Consider the following 20,176-nt stretch of genomic DNA (forward strand, 5'->3'; position numbering starts at 1 on the left):
AATAGAATAATTAATAATTAGATTAATAAAATAATTAACAAATTAAATAATAATAAATATTAGCTAATAAAATAATTAATAATTTAAAAAATGAAATAATAAAACATAATAATTAAAATAATTAATTAATTTAAATTTAATGAAGAGGTAAATAAAAATTTAAATTAATTTAAATTAATTAAATTTTGTTAAATTAATGGTAAATAGTTAAATAGCAGAATACGAAGTATCTCAATGGGGCTGTGGCGAAAATACAATATACTTTACTATTTCAAGGAATGACGGAAACAAACACCATTCGTTTTCCAGCACACCACTGAAAAATGTTCAAACGGTCAAAATGTCACTAATGGGAATCGAGAAAATGCTATTAGCAGTAACTAGGTTTCGAGGAAATTTTTATGGAGGATCTAAAAGTATGAAAACAAAGAGAGAAGCGTCTATATCTGACCACTTTTTCCTGCCAGTGTAATACTAACTCTCAGGCAGAATATGACAAGGGAAATCCTTCCCCTGAATACAAGGATTAGTTGAGAACAAAGTAATAGGTGACAGTTTTCGCTCTTCGTGTTTAGTTACATCGTTCCAAAAAACTCTGCAGGGGCTATTTTTCCCGAGAAGACAAGGTCGGAACGAAGAATTTATCCGCTGTCATAAATTCATTCCACTTTCTGGATAATATTGCCTTTAACGAGTGGGTGGGGCTTTTATTTCTTTAAACGTCTCAACCTTGGTCCAAAGATTTGTTACCCAAGAAAAAGGAGCCATTCATTCAAAAGTCAGAATCGATTTCGATTTTTTTAATTTAATTTTCTATTAAAATAATGTTCGGGATGAAAATAATTTTCTGCTGAAATTGTGGTTAAGTTACATAAAAGAAATGCCACAGCTCTTTTATCTAGGACCCCAGAGCGCTCGGGTTAAAATTACGATTTATCCCCAAAACTGAGAAGAATCGGTGTCGGGCTCTGTTGAGTTCCAGCGCAAAATAAGTTATGATATTACGATGTTCACTTTATAAGGCATTTCTCCCACTTTCCTAGCGTCCTTCGTGGTGTAACGGTAGCACGCTGGGCCGGTATTCCAGAGGTCCGTGGTTGGATTCCCGGCGAAGGCGTTTGCATATTTTTCATTCTGCTTCCCATTAACCTAATGACTCTACAACTTTATTCAAGATGAAAAAACAAAGGTGCATTACATTGACATGTTTCGTTAGAAATGCTGTAGGTCTTTAGGTTTCAGCAGATAAATTATATTTTTTAAACTTAACTATCGAGCGGATTAACCTTAACTTACCTCAGACGAATCATACATATTGCAAAATGTTTACTAATATTTAGTAATACGCGCACACTTAAGTGAGAAATAATTAAAATGCTAAATGGTATCTAATATCACATCACTTAGGTAAGGGCAAAATAATTATAATTAAAAATTTCAGCTGCTAGGCTGGAAAAGGGCAATAGAGCCAATCTGAAAGTGAATTACACCTAAGTAATACAAACTTAACAAGCAAATTTCACCAATTGTGTAACTCTTTTGAGCATGTTTCCTCCTCCTCGTCATCCGTACTATACGCTGAATGTTCAATCAGCACGTGTCGCATTAAATGTGATTTTTTTTATTGCTTGAACGTGAACCCAATGCAAAACATCTTCCTGTAGTAGGATGATTTTTAGGATTTTCCCCATTCTGACCGCAATGCAAATAAAATGCAAATAAAAATAAAATTAAAAAATAAATTTGAATAAAATTATAAATTAAAATTAAGTATTAAATTTGCTTCGTTTCTACTTAATTCTTCATATTTTCTATTAAATTAATCTTTGTTCAAAGATTAATTTATCTTTCTGCACGAACTTCTGTAGAAACATACCATTTACTGATTTCATACATATTCAAGGAATTGCGTATCTTCCTGTAGGAACTGCTGTAAAATTATGAAGAAACATTTATTGAAATTAAACATTTTGTTACACGTAAAAATATAACTGAGCGGCATTACCAAACATCGTTAGTTTTATGCGAATTAAATTTTATATTTACAATAACTCAACAGCTAAATGTTTATTACCATGGGTGTGAAGATGAGTAGACTTGCATATCTGCTCAGGAATTGTGAACATGTAAAATTGAAAGTTGCCTTGTTAGTAGCAGACAGTTTCTGTGAGTAGTTTTCCTGGCTCCATAAACCAAAGGAGCTAATTAACTCTCTTAATTCCCTCCAAATGCTAATCCACACAAGGTAAACTTAAAGGTAAACTTGAGTGTAATTTACTAAGCCTCTAGATATTTTTCATGCATACATTTAATTTAACAGCGTAGCAGTTGGGTAACATGTCTAACCAGTCTGGCAGATGCAGGTAAAAAAAATCTGTTGCTGTGTCTTACATATCTCAATCTTGTTGTATGTTAGACCATTTTAGAAAAAGATGGCTAAGCAGCAAGGGTTGCATTTGATTGGTTTAGAACTTAAGCATAATATAAGTTGCGGTACGAGGATGCTTAGCTCTTTTCAATTTTGATGGATCCAAGGCTATCCTAACCCCTTCTCTTACAAACACGTTTTGGAACGACTTTCGGTTCAACAGTATTTTCAGTGCCCATTACCACAATACACTATACACTGACTATGCGTGAAATTCTATGCCCTAAGGCTGCGGTAGCAGACTTTCTTGTTACCATACCAACAGGGCGACCAAAACTTTAATTGATTAATTGAACTCAGTTTTACAAGTTAAACATTATTGTAAAATATGATAGGAGAGGATAAGTCAAAACCATATTTCACTAAACAGGTTCACGTTGTAGAAACTTTAGGCTATTTTGAAACAGGAGACATAAAAAATGAGCAATGCCCTCGCCGGGATTCGAATCTTGGACCTTTCGAATACGCGTCGAGTATGCTTCCCAATACACCACGAAGGCATGCAGAAAGGAAGGATGAAATAGCTTATAACTTTTATCAATTTTATATACTATAATACCTTAAAGCTGTGTTAGAAGTTGAAAAGAGAACAATTCAAAACGTTTCGATCAATCTCTCAAACTGATTAATCGAGCTCAAACCGAACTGATTAATCGAGCTGAAATTTAAAAATTTAATGTTACCATAACATCACAAAGATCCATCGGTAACAAAAATTATTTTATTGAATTACATTATTGCTGTTAGACTTTAGTTCTGTTATTCTTGATTTACTTGTGATTTTTTATTATAATGTGATTTTCATCTTTTTACTTTTATTATCACATTTACTATTGATACACGTTTTCAAGTGTTATCAAAAACAGGAGTGTGAGAGCGGTTTATTTTGTCAATGACGAAGAAATATTCCACGTAGAGATTGATGTAGAAAGACAGCATAATTACCTTTGGAAAATCTAAAGAAAGATTAACGCAATCTTCCAAAAGCAACCAAAGCCTTCCAAAGAAAGAAACAGCATAAAAAGACTTAAAGCTATAAAGAAGGCTTAAGACTTATAAAGTTTAAGGCAGGAATTACAAAATTCGGGAATTTACGTGCATATTAAACAAAGAATGTTATTTAAGAAAAATTGAAATTTATACTTCGATTTAATAGAAATTCATTTTATTATGTATTTATGAAATCTATTCAAGAATTTAAAAAATAATTTTGCAAAAATTTACTCATTATTATTCTGCTACTGAGTCCCCAGAATTAATATAATTAGAACAATAATCTGAAGAATTCTGAAATTATGAAATAAAAACAGAAAGATTATAAGGTATTTCTCCCACTTCTCTAGCGTGCCTTCGTGGTGTAACGGTAGCCCGCTGGGCCGGCGTTCCAGAGGTCCGTGGTTCGATTCCCGGCGAAGTCGGTTGCATATTTTTAATCTTTTCTGCTTCCAATTAACCTAATGACTCTACAAGTGGCGCCCGAACTAAAAGGGTTGTGGATGATAATTCTCCACATTAAGGAATTTGGCGACTAGGTCCCTTAAAACACTACTCTCCCTTTAAAAAACGGAGTATATGACGTATTTTTCCCACTTCCCTAACGTGCCTTCGTGGTGTAACGGTAGCACGCTGGACCGGCATTCCAGAGGTCCGTGGTTCAATTCCCGGCGAAGGCGGTTGCTATTTTTCATCTCTCCGGCTGCTTCCAATTAACCTAATGACTCTACAAGATCTGGTAGATTTTTTTTTCCTTTTCTGTTAATTTTCATTTTTGGGTTTATTTTTTCTGTTAATTTTTCATATTTGACTTTATTATATAAGTTGAGTTTTAGCTATTCTTCATTCTGCTGCTTTAACCTAACTGCAAATGATGCGTTTGCTAAAAATAATTAAGAATGTTCGCATTTTTATTAGGAGCTATTAATATCTAGATCACCAAAATTTAGATTTAGTTTATAAGGTATTTCTCCCGCCTTCTTAGCGAGCCTTCGTGTTGTAGTGGTCTGCACGCTCAGCGCGTATTTGAGAGGTACGCGGTTCGATTCCCGGCGAAGGCGTTGCATATTTTTCATCTTGCCTGCTTCCCAAAAAATAACTAATGTTTTTACAAGTTACATTTGACTTATATGTTTAAAAAACAATATTCAATATATTTTGATATATCACTAAAGATACAGTTAAAACCTTCAACATCATTAAAGAAAGAAAATCGGATTTTTATTTACTTTATACTTTATTATATTATTTTATTTATATTATACTTTTAACATAGGATTATTACTTAGTGTTAACTTAATCTGGTTTATAAACTAAGATTTTGAACTGGAAAGGTGATTGATTAATTTCACCTTCAGTTACAATGGATTTTTCTTACAATCAGAACTGTTTCAAATTTTAAAGTTTTATGCAAATTGATCTGAAGGGAGACATATGCAATGAGATAGTCTAGTTTAAGGGATATTATATTTCCAAAATATAATTCATCTGAATTTAAAATACGTAGTAATTTTGTCAGGATAACAATATTGTTATTCATGTTTAATAAGCTGCATACTTAAAAAAGGAAATTTTGAGTAAAATGAAAAGTCAAGAGAATAGTAGCTTTTCCTAAAAAGAAATTTCGATCACTATGTTCACTAAATTAATTAATTGTTAATTTTAAAAAATTAATCATTAATGTTGAATGTGAAGTTGCTTCCAACCTAAGGTAGAAGTTCTGCTAGATTTAAAGTATTTCTTTGTTCGGATATAGGCACTGATGGTTTTGCATACACTTTTGTGATTTTCGAAACCCCTGTACCTAAGACCGTTTCTGTTACCTGTCACTGTTTTCTGAGAGTTAAGTGAATTCCGAATCATTTCAGTAAAGCTTTCAACTCTTTACCGAGTTGAAAAATATCGCACTATGTAAATAGTAAATTGGAAAATATGTGGTGTAGTTGTCCGTTTGATTTGATATTATCGCGGTGATCTAAAAATAACTGTTTTAGGGTATTTGAAAATTTCATCTTCTATCTAGAGGGTGGATAATTAATTGCAAAAAAGCGCATTCAGACTCTTCTCGCTGAAGAAACAATTGCGAAAAGGACTTTCAAAGAAAAGTTGATTAGTTTTCGTAATTTGCGTGCTTCGAAATTCACTTAACAAAGTGCTATAACTTTATTTAACAAGCTGTTCTTGCAATCACTAGGAATGCAGTTAGTGAGGGAAGTCTTAGCATTCCTTGGCTTCATCCAGTTGATCACTACTAAGTACCTCGAAATTGAGCAGTTTGCAGTTAAAAAGACTGACTATTGTAATGGGAAACACATATAAAACGATTTTCAATCTTCTGTAGCATGTTTTTAAATTCAGGTTAGTTTCGTGTAACATCAGTTTTAACCAGTAACAAATACGTACATTTCCCTGACTGATACTTAACCTTGTATGTTAAATCAAAGTTTTTGCACTACATACTCGAATTCCAAAATGGCTTTTCAGTCATTTTTTTCAAGAATTTAAATAACTTCATATTAACCCGTCTTATAATGTATCATGAAATATCTGATTTATAGTTTCATATGTATGTTTGTGTTTACATTATTAGTCTTGTAAGGATCCTAAGTTTTACTAACGTTTATTTTATTTTAAAACTGTACTATCACTTCTTATTTTCTACTTCCGGCCAGAATTATATGCTTTAACTTGTTTATACAAATTGTCTTGCTAACGCCAAGTACTTAAGTTGTGGCTTTTTGCCAAGAGAGAGAGAGAGGAAGGAGTTATAGGAAGCAAGCCCCTTGCCACTGTAGTTTTACGTGTTTTCACTCGGTTGCTGGTTACCTTTAAGGCCAGATTTTTAGCCCTCTTGTTATTTGCAAACGTATTGTAGTTTAAGCAGCTCGGCGTACTACATACGTACCTTTCTTTAAATAAAGGCCAATCTTAGTGCTAGGCATTTGTATACTAATTCAAAGTTAGTTTTTAGTTATAGTTTTAGTTAGTAGTTTTTATATTCTTACGTTCAGACCACAAGTGGTTGGTCTTTGTATTTCGAAGCTCGGAAGATCCTGTAAAAGATAGAAATAAAGGGTTTGTATACCCTTCCTGCTTGTGTTGTCTACTTCACACTTTCTTGAACATAGCTTGAGTAAGCTCCCTGTTTCGATTCAGGACCATTCATGTTTCCAACGCAAATCAAGAGAAATACAAGTCCTGATAGTCTTAGCAGGTTAAGTTTTTTAAATGTTTCAAAACACGCAAATGCTGTCTGTGTAAGGGAAAGTATGGCATTGTGAAGGATAGTTAAGAGAAACTAGCTCGCATGAAAAAAAAAAACTAGCTCGCATGAAGAAAAACACTAAAACTCTCATGAAGGCAGTCAGTCGCCTTCGCCGAAACTTGAATTACGCTTGAACAATCAGTGTATGCTGGCACTAACCAAGCGGCCTTTCGCGAGGCTGTTAATGTTTATGTTACCATGAAAGACCGAAATTGGAGAATGTTGACTTTCACCGGAGAATGTCAACATTCACCAAACACGTCGGTGAAAGATCGAATATTGCATTACATTCTTGTTCATTCGACCCTCACCGGTGTATGTCAACAATCACAGATATGCTCTGGTGTAGGTAGGAAAGAGATGAATATATGTACACTCTATTGCAAAAGGAAGTGTTCCACAAATAAATGCAGTTGTAAAAGCAAGGGCCTCTTGTGCATTTCAAAGTGTCATAACAGTTTAAGTTGTTGCAATGAATTAGCTTTGAATCACATAATTTAGCAAGTTTTTAACTTCTGTTATTTTCCTTTCTACTTTTGAATGCACTGTGTGTTTTAAGTTCGTATATTCTTAAGTTCTTATTTTAAGTCTCAAGTGCGTTATTTCGCGACTGAATTACGGAAAAGAAAATATAATATTCTTATATGTCCAACATTCCCCATTAGTACAGGGTGAATGTCGACATTTACCGGTGTAAGTGAGAAATAAGAATATTTGGGAAATATTTCAGACATACACCAAGCGACTATGTGAATGTTAACATTCACCGGTGAAAGTCGACATTCTCCAGATTTCGGTGTTTCACCGAAGCATTTACATGCATGACACATTCGTGGATTAGGAATGTTAGACTTATTTTTACCACTCGAAGACTTTAAAAAGACTTTTTTTCAGAAAACCCTCGAATTTCGAGCTATTAATATCTTCAAGCGGCCAAGTGTCCTTCAGATTCGTAAATTTTGCTTAAGAAATGTATAAAATGTCCTTTTGAGGTAGTATACAACAAACGAGAAAATATTCTTGCAAAGAGGAAAAAATGTGTGTCCGAGAGCAGAAAATATTCCTGTAAGTAACGAAATAAGATGTGTCCGAGCGCTTTAAAAATTTCATTTCGTATTTTTGGAGGCGTAATTTCCACAGAAGTTTCTGTTTCACAGAAAGTCACTGAGCATTTTTTAAAATTTACTCAGGAAAACGTTTTAGCGGGTGTACACAGACATATCAATGATAAAGTTGACTTCCTGTAGAAAAACCTTTCTTTTCTGTACTTTTGTACTCTCAAATGCCCAATATAGGCAATTAAAATAATTAAGTTTTGAAATTATCCACTGATGCATAATTTTCGAAAATTTGTAAAATAGTTGTTCCTAAAGTCAATTCAGTACTATGCTAAATTTAGTAGATAGTAAGATGCTTTGAGGGACGGTCATTGCTAATGTCTTGAACCTTAAAAGAGTGCACAAATGCTGCTACAGATGTATGTCCAAAATTAGAATTCTAATAATATTTACAAAATAATGCAAAATAGAGAATAAAATTTTAGAATTTCAGAATGCGGCTATTTCCGTATCTCCAATTTTTAGAATGACCATCTATATATATCATTCGACCATCTTTTTCACTAAGCTGCTCATTTATATATTGCAAAAGAAAACACTGATGAGCTAAAAGAAAACATTTTACAGTAGTTTTCTGTAGATGAAAAGGATTTCGTTTGAGACATTTTATATTTTCTTTAAAATGTTACTTTTATTTTAAATTGACTACATTCGCCTGTTTCATTTAGGGATATATTCCATTTAATTGTAATATCGGATCCTGAATTCTCTTAGCTGACAGTTTTTCTGGTAGGTCAATGAAACTATCAAAATTTCTACTTAGCACGTTTAAGAGGATAATGAAACCTTAAAGGTTATTTTCAATCAGTTAGATGACTCAAAATATCTTACGCTGCCTAATGGAAAAAAGATTAAAAAAATATCATCTTTCGTTGAAAGATCACTTTTGATCGCGATGATTGAAAAGTGAATAGAATTCTGTCTTCCCGTTTCACTCAGATGTAATCTGGTGTCATGGGACCTCTGGAATTCTTTTGCTAAACTGCTTTCGATGCTTGTAATCCTTTAAATCGATTTCAGCCGTTACTTTGAAATGTAGGTCACTTTTAATTTGCAGATATCATATTCAGAGTGACTCGTTTTAACAGGGGGAAGCTCCAGCATAGTTAAAAATGAACCTTTCGGAATGAAACTTAGTATATGGATAATAAGTATATATATTTATTATGTTAAAGAAATTCTATGCTCTGAAATTAAGACACAATAACACGCCGAATAAATACTAATTCAGAAGTCAAACAACAAAAATAAGCGTTATATTTACAAAATTTTCACAGGACTAGTTTCGATGGTTTTACCGAACCATCATCTTCAGCTGCAAAACCGCAAATGAACAAGATAGGAAATAATGATTAGATAAGATAAGAAAGCCTAGACAAGAATAAGCAAGTGGCGCCATCTGTTGGCGAAACCAGAACTAAAACATAATTTCTCTAAAAGCCGAAGGCAAATTTGGATTGGAATTAGGATCGTTAATCGCTGCTCTGGTTAGATAAGGGTTTTGCCAGTTTTTACAGATTAAATTGTCTCTGTCTCCAGTCTTTTTATACAAAAATAAATTGCACATTTAAAAAGTAAAACTTTATTTAGTTTTATATTTATGATTGTTAATAGCAAGGAAAGAAGATGCTTCTGATACAGAGCTGAATACAGCTGCTGAAGAGATGAAGCAATCAAAACTTAAATGAACATTTCATAACAGCAATAGTATTATTCTCAAAAGCGAAAAAGGCTAGATAAAGCGAAGGAGAAATGAAACTGTTGGTTTTGGCAATACCTGAAAATGAAACAAAGACGTGAGAAGATGGAAGGAATTTTAACCGTAAGAAGAATATGAATAATACACACGTATGGCCTAACTTGTGTACCCTCCTCTAACTTGTGTACCTACTGTAAGAAAAATAGACACTTATGGCCTAACTTGTGTACCCTCCAGTTAAGTGCTCATCAGTGTTTTGATGTATTGTGAAAGGTACTAAAGTGGATTATTTTACTATGTCAAGGCATATCAAGACTGTGTGTTTAAAGTAGAGGAATACTATTTTAAAGGACTTTCTAGCCGAAATACTTATACTACACGTTACATAAACCACAAAACTTCGTAGAGCTAGCCCATTCAATTTCTGGTCATAGAAGCCTGTAAGAACTGCCAGTGTTTCTTAGCTTCAACCATTCGAGTGCTGGTTAGGCCTGTGTTTCTTAAGGGTGTGACTTGAAAATGATGCATGCAGTCATAATTTCACATTTTCATACTATTAGCCAATGAATACTACAGATAATTTTCGAAATTTATAAAAGAGTTGTAGAGACATTAAGTATTTTAAAGGAAGCAGGAGAGATGAAACATAAGCAAACGCCTTCGCCGGGAACGGAACCACGGACCTCTGGAAAACCGGCCCAGCGTGCAGAACCACTACACCACGAAGGCACGCGAGGAAAGAGGGAGAAATGCCTTATAGAGTACAAACTGGTATCTAAACCCCAGTCTGAGATTAACAGCTTCACATGATTTAAAGGAAGTCATTGGAAGTTTTATTGCACATTCAATGATTTAAATTTAAATATCACATCATATCTTTCAAAGTCTCATTGTTCAAAAACCTTACTCAAATAATATTTAGTGTCTTACCTAAATTGCATTTCCTCTATAATAAGAGACGCCTTTAGAATATTAAAAGAAGTGTTTTGGCATTATTAGTAAAATTTAAAATTCGAAAGCATTCGCTTTCAAATTATACCTTTACAATACTTTCAGTCGATAGCGATTCCACCAGATGTATACAGAAAGTAAAATGTCACGCAAAAGACCGCAATCTTTTCTCTTTAAAGACATTTGGCTTGAAAGGAGACAGAAGACGTTTTTCTTTTTGTGTCAGGGAAAGCTCCCCATAAACGCCATTCGTTCAGTCATCGGCCCTTCAATCTGACAATCAATCTACAGACATTCAATTCCGTTATGTCACAAAGAAAGTAATGTGTTCATAAATAAAAGAAAGTTTGAAATTTTATTTGTTTAAGAATATAAGTTAAAATTTCTATGAAATTGTGCACATATTTAGCATCTTGAAAGGAAAAATAATTACATTTTAACAGGGGTGAAGACTAATGCTTATTCCTTAAGCTTTTGTTTAGTACCTTTCATTGATCTTTCTTTCATACTCTACTAATAAATATTGGTCAAATCTTCAAATTTACTAAATTTTGCATTTTTCATTATCAAAGCTACATAACGCGCTGAACTGACAGTTTGAAGAAAGGAAAAATACAAAATTCTTTTCTTTGGAAAAGTTTTACTCTTCCATTGCGAACTGCAGAGCTTTCTTTAATGACCTAAATTTCATCAATATTTAACTTATTATCAAAACAAATATCAGATTTTTCCTTTGTACTCACTAATGTTAGAAAACAAATGGAAAGGTATTTAAATAAACAAGCAATGATTATTAAAGTAATGCAATATTATCAAAAATTACAAAATGCTGTAGAATATTCTGTGAATTCAGTACTTGCATTACGGGGATTGACCAAAAAGGTCAGATTTTCATTAAATGGCTTGTATTCATTTGGAATGCATGAGATAATATTTTGCACATCTTGCATTTTCTGAGTGTTTATAAAACCTTTTTGATTTTGTTGGAAGATGGAAAACTTATTTATTAGAATTTTATATCCAGAAGCTATATTTCACAAATCTACTTGTGATATCTTTCCTTAATTAAGGGTGCATATTAGCGCTACATTTTCCACTTAGCAATTCCAAATCCCTTTCATTAGCTTGTTAACTTGTAAGATAATTTCTACCTTCTTCCCGCGTACTTTGGTTGTGCAATTTGTAAGCTTCCGGCTAACGATCGGACGATCCAAAGTTGAATCCGGACGAGGGCATGGCTAATTTTTGGTGTGTACTGCTACGAAATAAACCTTGTAATGTCTTGTATTTTTCGCTAGCATAAACAACAAGTAATTTCAAATAAAACAGAATAAAGTTAGTCTGACGGCTTTTCAAAAGTCACTAGACGCACAGGCAGACTCTGACTCGTAAAGTTCGACATAAACAAGCCTAATGGCTAAAAGCGCTTAACGCAACAGAAATCTAATCACTAGTAAATTAACGATATCAACGTGGCCTTCAGGTAGGTAGAACACGCATTCTCTCTTTTCCTATCTCTAAATTCATCTTCCAAAAACCTTTTCTTAAATACTAACTTCTTTCTACCTCATATTAACAAATGCACACTACCTCATTTACATTCTGGAAAGAAAGTGTGAGTTGAAAGCTAGAGTAATAGGAAAGTTGCTTCAAAATAAAATTATCCTGGCTATTGTAAAGTGGCGTCTGAGCTAAAAATATGGTGAATGATAATTCGCCACCAGTTGGATTTGGCGAATACGGCCCTATTTCCAGTCACCGTTTAAGGGGGAAAAGATAAGGTATTTTCTCCCTTTTTATTGCGTGCCTTCATGGCACGCAATAAAAAGCAAGTAGAAACCGGAAGGTCCGAAGTTTGAGTCCCGGCAAAGTCGCTGCTGGTTTTTCGTATTCTTCACCCCGAAATAAGCCTCAAACAAATGTATCATTAGCGTCCACAGCGGTACAAACAAAATATGAGCTTGTTAATTAGTGAAAGTAAATTTTATCATTGACGGAGTTTGTGACTTGCCGTCAAAGTGATATACTATTGCTCCACGTTGCATACAATGTAATCAGTTCTAAGATAGAAACAGAGACCGTATTTGTTATGCAATGCTCTTCGTAAACAAATGAACATATCAACCACGAAGAGAGTAACATCTTCACCATTTAACTTTCCTTTAGAATTACGTTACAAAAATGCTCGCTTGGCTGAAACCTGAAAGGAATTCATTTTTTAATTTTCTTTCAGCTGACATATGAGTTGTTGTCTAGAAGATATTTATCAAAACTGAAACACATGTTCAGCTTTGTGCTTCTTTATTTCTTCAAACAACGATTCAGTTAATCTAATATTCGAGTCATATAAAACAAACTTGCTTCATTTGCTCAGTTATGCAATGATTCATATAGCTTAGTAATTGATAAACACTTTTCGAACGACTGTAATTCTGTCAGTATTAAAGCAAAATTCTAAGAAACGATGTAGAAGTACTTTATTTGAACTAAACCACCGTATTTCAAAAACGTAACAGCAGCTTTGCAATCTCTGAATACGTAATGCCAACGATTTATTTAAACTACAGAAGCAAACTAAGTTGCCCTCAACGATCGAATACATTCTTTACATGGCTATGAAGCGAAACCTTATTTAGACAATTTTTCAATTTAGCTCTCGAAAACGGTGAACACGTGAAGGCAGAAAGAGAAATTGAATCAGAATATTTTATTTGTTTTCTCAAGGAAGGAAAAAGACTTTATTTCTGTTTGTTTTCTCACAGCGATTTAATTTTTTATTGTTGATCTGTGTTGTATAAATTTAATCTTGGTTTAAATATTCTTTTTTTATAGTTATGTTTAGCTCGTAAAACCCACATATGCTAAATTCTAATATAAATTTAGATAACTTTCTTCAATTTAAATTTAAAATTTATTTATTTCTACTAGTGTTTTCCCAACAAAAGAAAATTTCCACTTAATGCCTTTAGAACTAGGGAATAAATTTGTAATATGATTTTCATACCTTTTCAAATAAATTATAGTTGTCACATTCAAAGTATAAAATTAGTACTCAAATAGATATATGCTATTTTTATGACACAATAATCTTTACTTTGCAATTTATGACTGGGATTAAATTACTTGATCACAGCAAAGGCTGTCTGCCTGAGGGAAAGGATGCCTTCATGGAGAAATTTCTAACAAAAATTCGCTCGTGTTATAAAAATAACAAACTTTTGAATAAATTGTAGTTTATACTGTTCATTTATTCATCCGTTGCTTCTGATGTGCATGTAGTGTATATAAATCACTGTATATAAAGACACGGTCAGAGTTAGCAACTCATCGATGAATGGCTAGAATATTGAGGGAAAAAATTGGAGGATTATTACGTGAGAAGTTTCACAACCTCATGTAATGTGAAAGGTAGTATGCATTTTTTTATTTTTCTATGGTTAAAACTTTAAGTTTCTTTCTTTTTCTACAGTATCAACTCCTCACTCCGGAATTGTGAAATTGATACTTAATGGTGATAACTCTTCTTCGTGGATATGCAATAATTTGTATACTGAGATTGAGTCAATCGAAATAATTATTATTGAGATAAATTAGATTTAATCCCAGATTAACTGCAATAAGAAGTTCTGAGTGGGAGGCTTTTCAAACAGGCGGTTCTTTCAGAAGTGAGGAATAAACGTTATTTTTATGCTTCAAGCCAATGGTATCGTAATTTTTATTGTTTCCTTCTAAGTCATTTTTGTGGTCAAATAAATTTTTCTATTATGCACTTCTCTTTGCTTTCAAAAATTATGTTCTGGGTCTTACTTAACTTCCAAAGGCGAAGACTCGCTATGGACAGTATAACGCTTTTTAATCAGTTAAAAACAGTAAAAGAATCTTTCAATCTAGATATTATGAAGTAAATCTGAAATTTAAGTTCTGGTCATGCAAACAGTGTTCAAGTTTTTGCTATAATTGATCACCTGCCATTCAAAATAATAAGGTATTATTCCATATTTATGTATCTTTAAACAGTATGATTATTATCGAAACGAAAAGTTATTATATTCATAGTGTTACTTTTGTTACCAATCTTACCAATCTTACTTGTCTGACAATGGTCAGCACAAGTCCATGGCATTCATCGTGGCAAGGAGTCAAATGCGCCTGTCGTTGGCGTGAGCCTTGAGTACCGTATAGATGACAGCCTGACTTTAGCTTACTTCCACCCCCAATTTTGAGGAAGAGCACCTCGGGGGGGGTCTGGTCCGAGGGTCTTCCACCCTCTTTCCCCTACCACCAACCTCTCCAGAGTACTTTCAGCTTACTGCATATTTAGAGTACCCCCATTCCGCACAAACACTATACATTTACAGACATCCCCGCCTTCTTCGTAATTCAGATCCGGGCCTTTCGGTAAGGCAGTTAGACCCGCTAACCACTATCCCAGTTGGGTGGCATATTTGTAGATTATGTCAACAATTGCTTTGACGTCTGTTCAAAGGCCCATGGCACAACATTATTTCAAGGGCCCCAGTGCCAACTTTTCCAGTTTTCATGAAGAAAAAACAAAATTATGCATAATTTTTTAGATGATTTGAGGCACCTTTAAATATATTCTAGGCTAGGACATTGTGGGCTTAAATAGTATTTAAGTTCTGCATATGATGTTGTCTTAACGTGTCAGAATATTATATCATACAATTTTCATAGCAGTTTAAATGCCTGAATAAAACAATGTCACTATTTATTTGACCAGAGTAGTTTTCCTTTAGATTAGCTCAAATGTTTTTTTTATTAATTTTATAAGATTAAGCGATGACTGAAATATTTTTACCCTAATTTGTACGTTTTTTCTCTTACTGCTAAAATGCTAAACTCTTCATAGACAAGCATTTTTAATTTAAAGAAATTGTACAGTCGCAGGCCACGCAGAGAGTTTGCAGCTAATTCCAAACTGGAGTCAGGGAACGACTGCTTAGCCGAATATCTCAGAAGAACAGGCGTACTGACAGATCTATTTGTACGAGTAAAACAGATACTATGAATAAACAGGACTTGCTCGTCTGTGCGACTCTTGACCCGAAGTTACAGCATAGTGGTGATGTACTCCAGCTGTACTGGATGTCCAGTGATCTTATCTCCTGAGGACATGGTTGTTTCGCCTCTAATTACTGAAGGCTTTTTAAGATTTTAATTGGGAAATTTTATGTCTTAACTTCTTTGTATTATATGGACTTCAATTTTAATGCTGTAATTTTTAAGTGCTTTTAATATTTTCGTGATGTAATTTTGAATTTAATGTTTTGTTTTTGGCGAATGGCCCGATGTAAATGGTTTGATTTCCGGATAAAGCCATAAGAAACAACATTTAAAGAAATGACTAATAATAATTACGTAATGCTTGTAAAGTGGCACTGCAAAAGCAAAATGCTTTGAAAATATACGTAACTAATTTTGCTGTTGTTCATGGTATGTTGTTAATAAGTAATAATTCATTTTAGAAACATGCTTTAACTGAAAAACTCCCAAATCTACCTTGTCGTTATACCTGATTGTTTATGCCCGAAGCGGTCAAATAAAAGTATCTACAAACATAGCACCATAATTAAAATTGTTTTTAGAAACGTTTTCATATTCATTTTACTTAGTGTTAAGAACACTAAGCTGTGAAACTTAGTTATGATACTCCTTAACTACAACAGAACTCAGTTTACTTTTAGCTTTCAATAAAATGGTGAAAAATTATGTTTTCAGGAATGAAATAAAATTTGGATTCATGGGTGTTTTCGGCTCAAAACAAATTGCCATCACTGTCCGAAAATGACGGTCCTCTTTATTCTGATATTCCTTAAAAGAAATTATCAAACATTTAGCGGTAAAAATAATTTGAAGTCGGTGGCTCGTTTACGAGAGGGGAACCATTGATTTTGAATCAGGAGTAACTTTGAAAAAGCCCATTCTCTCTAAGCGAGGAGTTTGGTATTGATCCATAGTCTGGTCTTGTTCCACTGGCAAAGTAGGGAAATCAGAAAAAGTTCATAAGTTAAGGGGAAGTTTCAGAAATATGTGCTCCAATTTTGAAACGAATTCCTTGTAATAGCATACAAAGAAATGGAGTTTAAAACTTCTTTTATCGTAGCATTCGGAAACTAAACTTTTGAGGGTAAGGAAGCAACACATCTATGTGCACTGTCTCACATCTTAAAATTAAATTTCTTAATGTACGAATTTAAATTTAAATATAAAGAATATTTCAAAATAATAATTTCAATGGATTCAAACGGAAAAAAATGTATATCTTTCACAGTTTTTATGTTTTCTGTTTAATTTTAAAATACTATTTTAGCATAAAAGTAAACTGTATTTCAAAAGTTTGCTCTGAAGACATAAACAATACAAAGTCAACATGCGTATATTCTTTCTCGAAAAAAAACTAAACTTTTCTTGTATTCATGCTCGTATATCGACATTTTGCTGCTTTTTCCATAAGCTTACCCAAGGTAAGAGAAGAAAACGGCTGTACACTGGTTTTTCGGTGCAGGTGATTTCCTTTAATAAGCTGGCTGCATAGGGTTTTATAGCTCTCTTTATTGATAACTTAATGCATACTGTTTCCCTTAAACACTTCTCGGCTGTGTCATTAAGCAGATGACTTTTGCGAATTTCCACATAACTGAGTAAAGAGCTATAAGCCGTAGTTGTAGCTGCAATTAAAATTTAACCGTTTTTTTAAGCTTAAATTTGATGAATTTTGCTATGTAAATGTGGTCAGTGATAAAAAATAAAATATTGCAGTAAAACCTTTATATCAAATTTTCTTACAAACAGAAAACTTCAAATACTAATCTGGGAAGTCTTAAAATATTACAGAAAATTAATTAAAAGGAGCTTGGTGTAACTTTGGTTAGTGTACTTTTTTGTCACCTGTCATGAGGGAAGAAATGAATATACAAATAACAGGTGCAGCGAGAGAAAATAACAAATTCAGACTAGAAATCGATGCTGAGAAAGTACTTCCATAGCTCTTATTATGCACAACAGGTAATAATAGATGAAAAATTATCCGTTTATACACAAATATGTGAAGGAGCTCCAGGCATCGTCCGCCCACCAGCGGCCGAGCGGTAAAGTCGCTGAACACTGGTAGTTCGGTCCGAGGTTCGAATCCCGCGAACGGGCTGGCTGCATGGGTGTTTTCGTGGTTTTCCCCATGTGTAAAGTGCATACGAGCTAGTTTCCCTTAGAAAGTCCTCCACGAAGGCATTCCTTTCCTTTAGGCAGATAGCCCTAGTGTGCTTTGCCATAATTAAATACACCACACCACACCAGGCATCGTCCCTTTGCACTTATGATTAGCGGGATAAAGATAGCATTAGATTGTAAAATTGCTCTAACTAAATTAAGACTATTTAGGGAATTTTACTTAGGGAATTTATGATTTAAAAATATCCTATTTTAATTGTTTTAAAGGGGGGGTCGGAATGAACTTTTCAACATTTTGAGTTTTAGAGTAATTTATAGAACATTGTATCAGGCATAGTAAAATTTAGCACTTTTCTCTGAAAAAAAATTGTGAAATTTTAGGTACCTCGAGTATAAAAAAAATCACATTTGGAGAAAAACGCATTTTCATGTAAAAATCCGCGTTTATCAAAGCACTCGATGACAAATTAAAAGTAGATTTGTTACAGTTCTAATTTTCATGGAGATAAATGTATGGTATTTTTAGAAAGCTAAAAGTGTAGAGAATTTCAAAACACAAAAATCTCAAATCACCATTTTTTGAAGAATTTTGGCTTCCAATACCCTTTAACATTACAACTACAACAGACCTTTGAAGCACACGGAAGTTATATGCGTCAAAAGCTTAAACAATAACTATCCTGTAGTGGACCACAACCTTTGCCTATTATACAAAGAAATAGCACAACACATATTACTCTATGCTATATTGTAAACACCTTATTTTACTCTAACCAATAATTTTTAGTTTTAGAAACTTTCCTTGCCCTTCTGATTTCAGTTTCCTGCCAAAGTGCAAATTTTAATGACGTGTATGCAAATTTAAGTGAGTTCCGAATCAGTATTTAAGCAGCGGTTTTAAAAGTTTGTAGTAGAAGAGCGAGGTTTCGAGTATATGCCGCGTGTTTGAAGTAGCTCTGTACGTGAATAGTTGGTGCTTAGCTACTCTCTTCGGAACATGTTGATATTATAAGCTCGGCTTTGCCTCTCTCGGATTCTAAGCTCGGATATTCTAAGCTCGTACAGATAAAGAAGGAGCCAGGTCGTGTAGCTAATCTTCAATTTTATTGTGACTGTCTATTTGATTTTCTGTTCAAGTTACTTAGCCATAAGTGGTAGCAAATTGTGAAGTGAGTGCCTTTCTCTGTTAAGTTTAGTTCAAATAAAAAAGTTGTTTAAACCTTCTTCTGCAGTCATTTGTTCTTCCAAGACCTAGCGAAAATTCGATATTTAATCGTTTGAGTAGGGTCTACAGTTTATGATTCCAAAACGTACTAAAAGACTATATAACTATATGCTATATTCTTCTTAGACTATCAGAATATGTGCCGTATTCATAGAATAAAATCAGCTAAAGGAAAAAAATCGAGAGTAAGAAGAATCAAAAGGAAAAGAAATAGACATTTTTTTAAATTAGACCTGAAATAGTACTGTACTGTATTCATAGATATCATACGTTTAAATAAAATGCGTATGAGATCAATTATCTGCCTGCCAGCATTTGCAATAATATTATTATACGATGGGTTTCAAAACACTGTAGAAGGTTACGAGTAAAACTAAGAAAAGACAAGAAGAACTAAAAGCTTAGTAACAAATGAAATATTCGAAAAATCTGTACTACATATGAAGCAATTTAATTTTCTTTCCCAAATATTATGATAATGTGATTTTTAAGCGGCATTCCTATTCCAGCTTAACTACAAGCACGTGGTATGTTATTATAAATTCTCGATGTTATTTAAAATTTGTAGCAATATAATAAACACAATGTGAAATAACCGAGAACTGTAGAAAATCACTTTTCACTACAATGCTCGCAGTTTAATGACGAATTATTGAAACAAAGATGACCAGTGTCAAAACAAAACGTTTTAAGCAGGTACTCAAAATACCTGAATTCATTACAACACTAGAAGCAGGAGGAGCTTTACAATTACTTCGGTAGCACTGATAGTGCTAAAACTATTTGTCGATTTACATCTTGTAGAGTCAGTAGATTATTTTAGAAGCAGGAAAGATGAAAAATGAGCAACACCTTCGCCGGGACTCGAACCACGGGCCTTTCAAATACGCGCCGAGCGTGCTGACCACTACACTACGAAGGCATGCTAAGAAGGCGGGAGAAATACATTATAATCGTTTCACACATTGTCGCTTGCTTCGTATGAAGTATGCAAGTGTCCTTCTGATAATATGCTGACGATTTGAAAATTTTTATTACAAATTTGTGCTTATTTTATAGTAATAAATTATAAAATAGGTAAGTAAAAACATAGTGCCCTCATAATTTAGTAAAATTTTAAAAAAGTGTTATATAAAAAGGCTAGTAGGCGTATAAATTATAAAATAGGTAATAAAATTATAAATATATAGTAATATATAATAATAAATAATTAATTATAAAATAGGTAAGTAAAAACATAGTGCCCTCATAAGTCAGTAAAATTTTAAAAAAGTGTTATATAAAAAGGCTAGTAGGCGTATTACGCAGA

General features: G+C 33.3%; 1 protein-coding gene and 1 non-coding gene across 4 annotated transcripts in view; both read left to right on the forward strand.

Moving 5' to 3' along the window:
- LOC118183513 (transient-receptor-potential-like protein) overlaps window positions 1–20,176 on the forward strand; it is a 503,203-nt gene that overhangs the window by 165,370 nt on the left and 317,657 nt on the right. The window lies entirely within an intron of this gene.
- TRNAA-GGC (transfer RNA alanine (anticodon GGC)) lies at window positions 4,030–4,101 on the forward strand. Its single transcript has one exon. It is a non-coding gene; the product is annotated as a tRNA-Ala (tRNA).

Source organism: Stegodyphus dumicola, chromosome X2 (genome assembly GCF_044657685.1).
Source record: "Stegodyphus dumicola isolate Sdum_Otavi_A_Nest chromosome X2, ASM4465768v1".
Classification (NCBI taxonomy): domain Eukaryota; kingdom Metazoa; phylum Arthropoda; class Arachnida; order Araneae; family Eresidae; genus Stegodyphus; species Stegodyphus dumicola.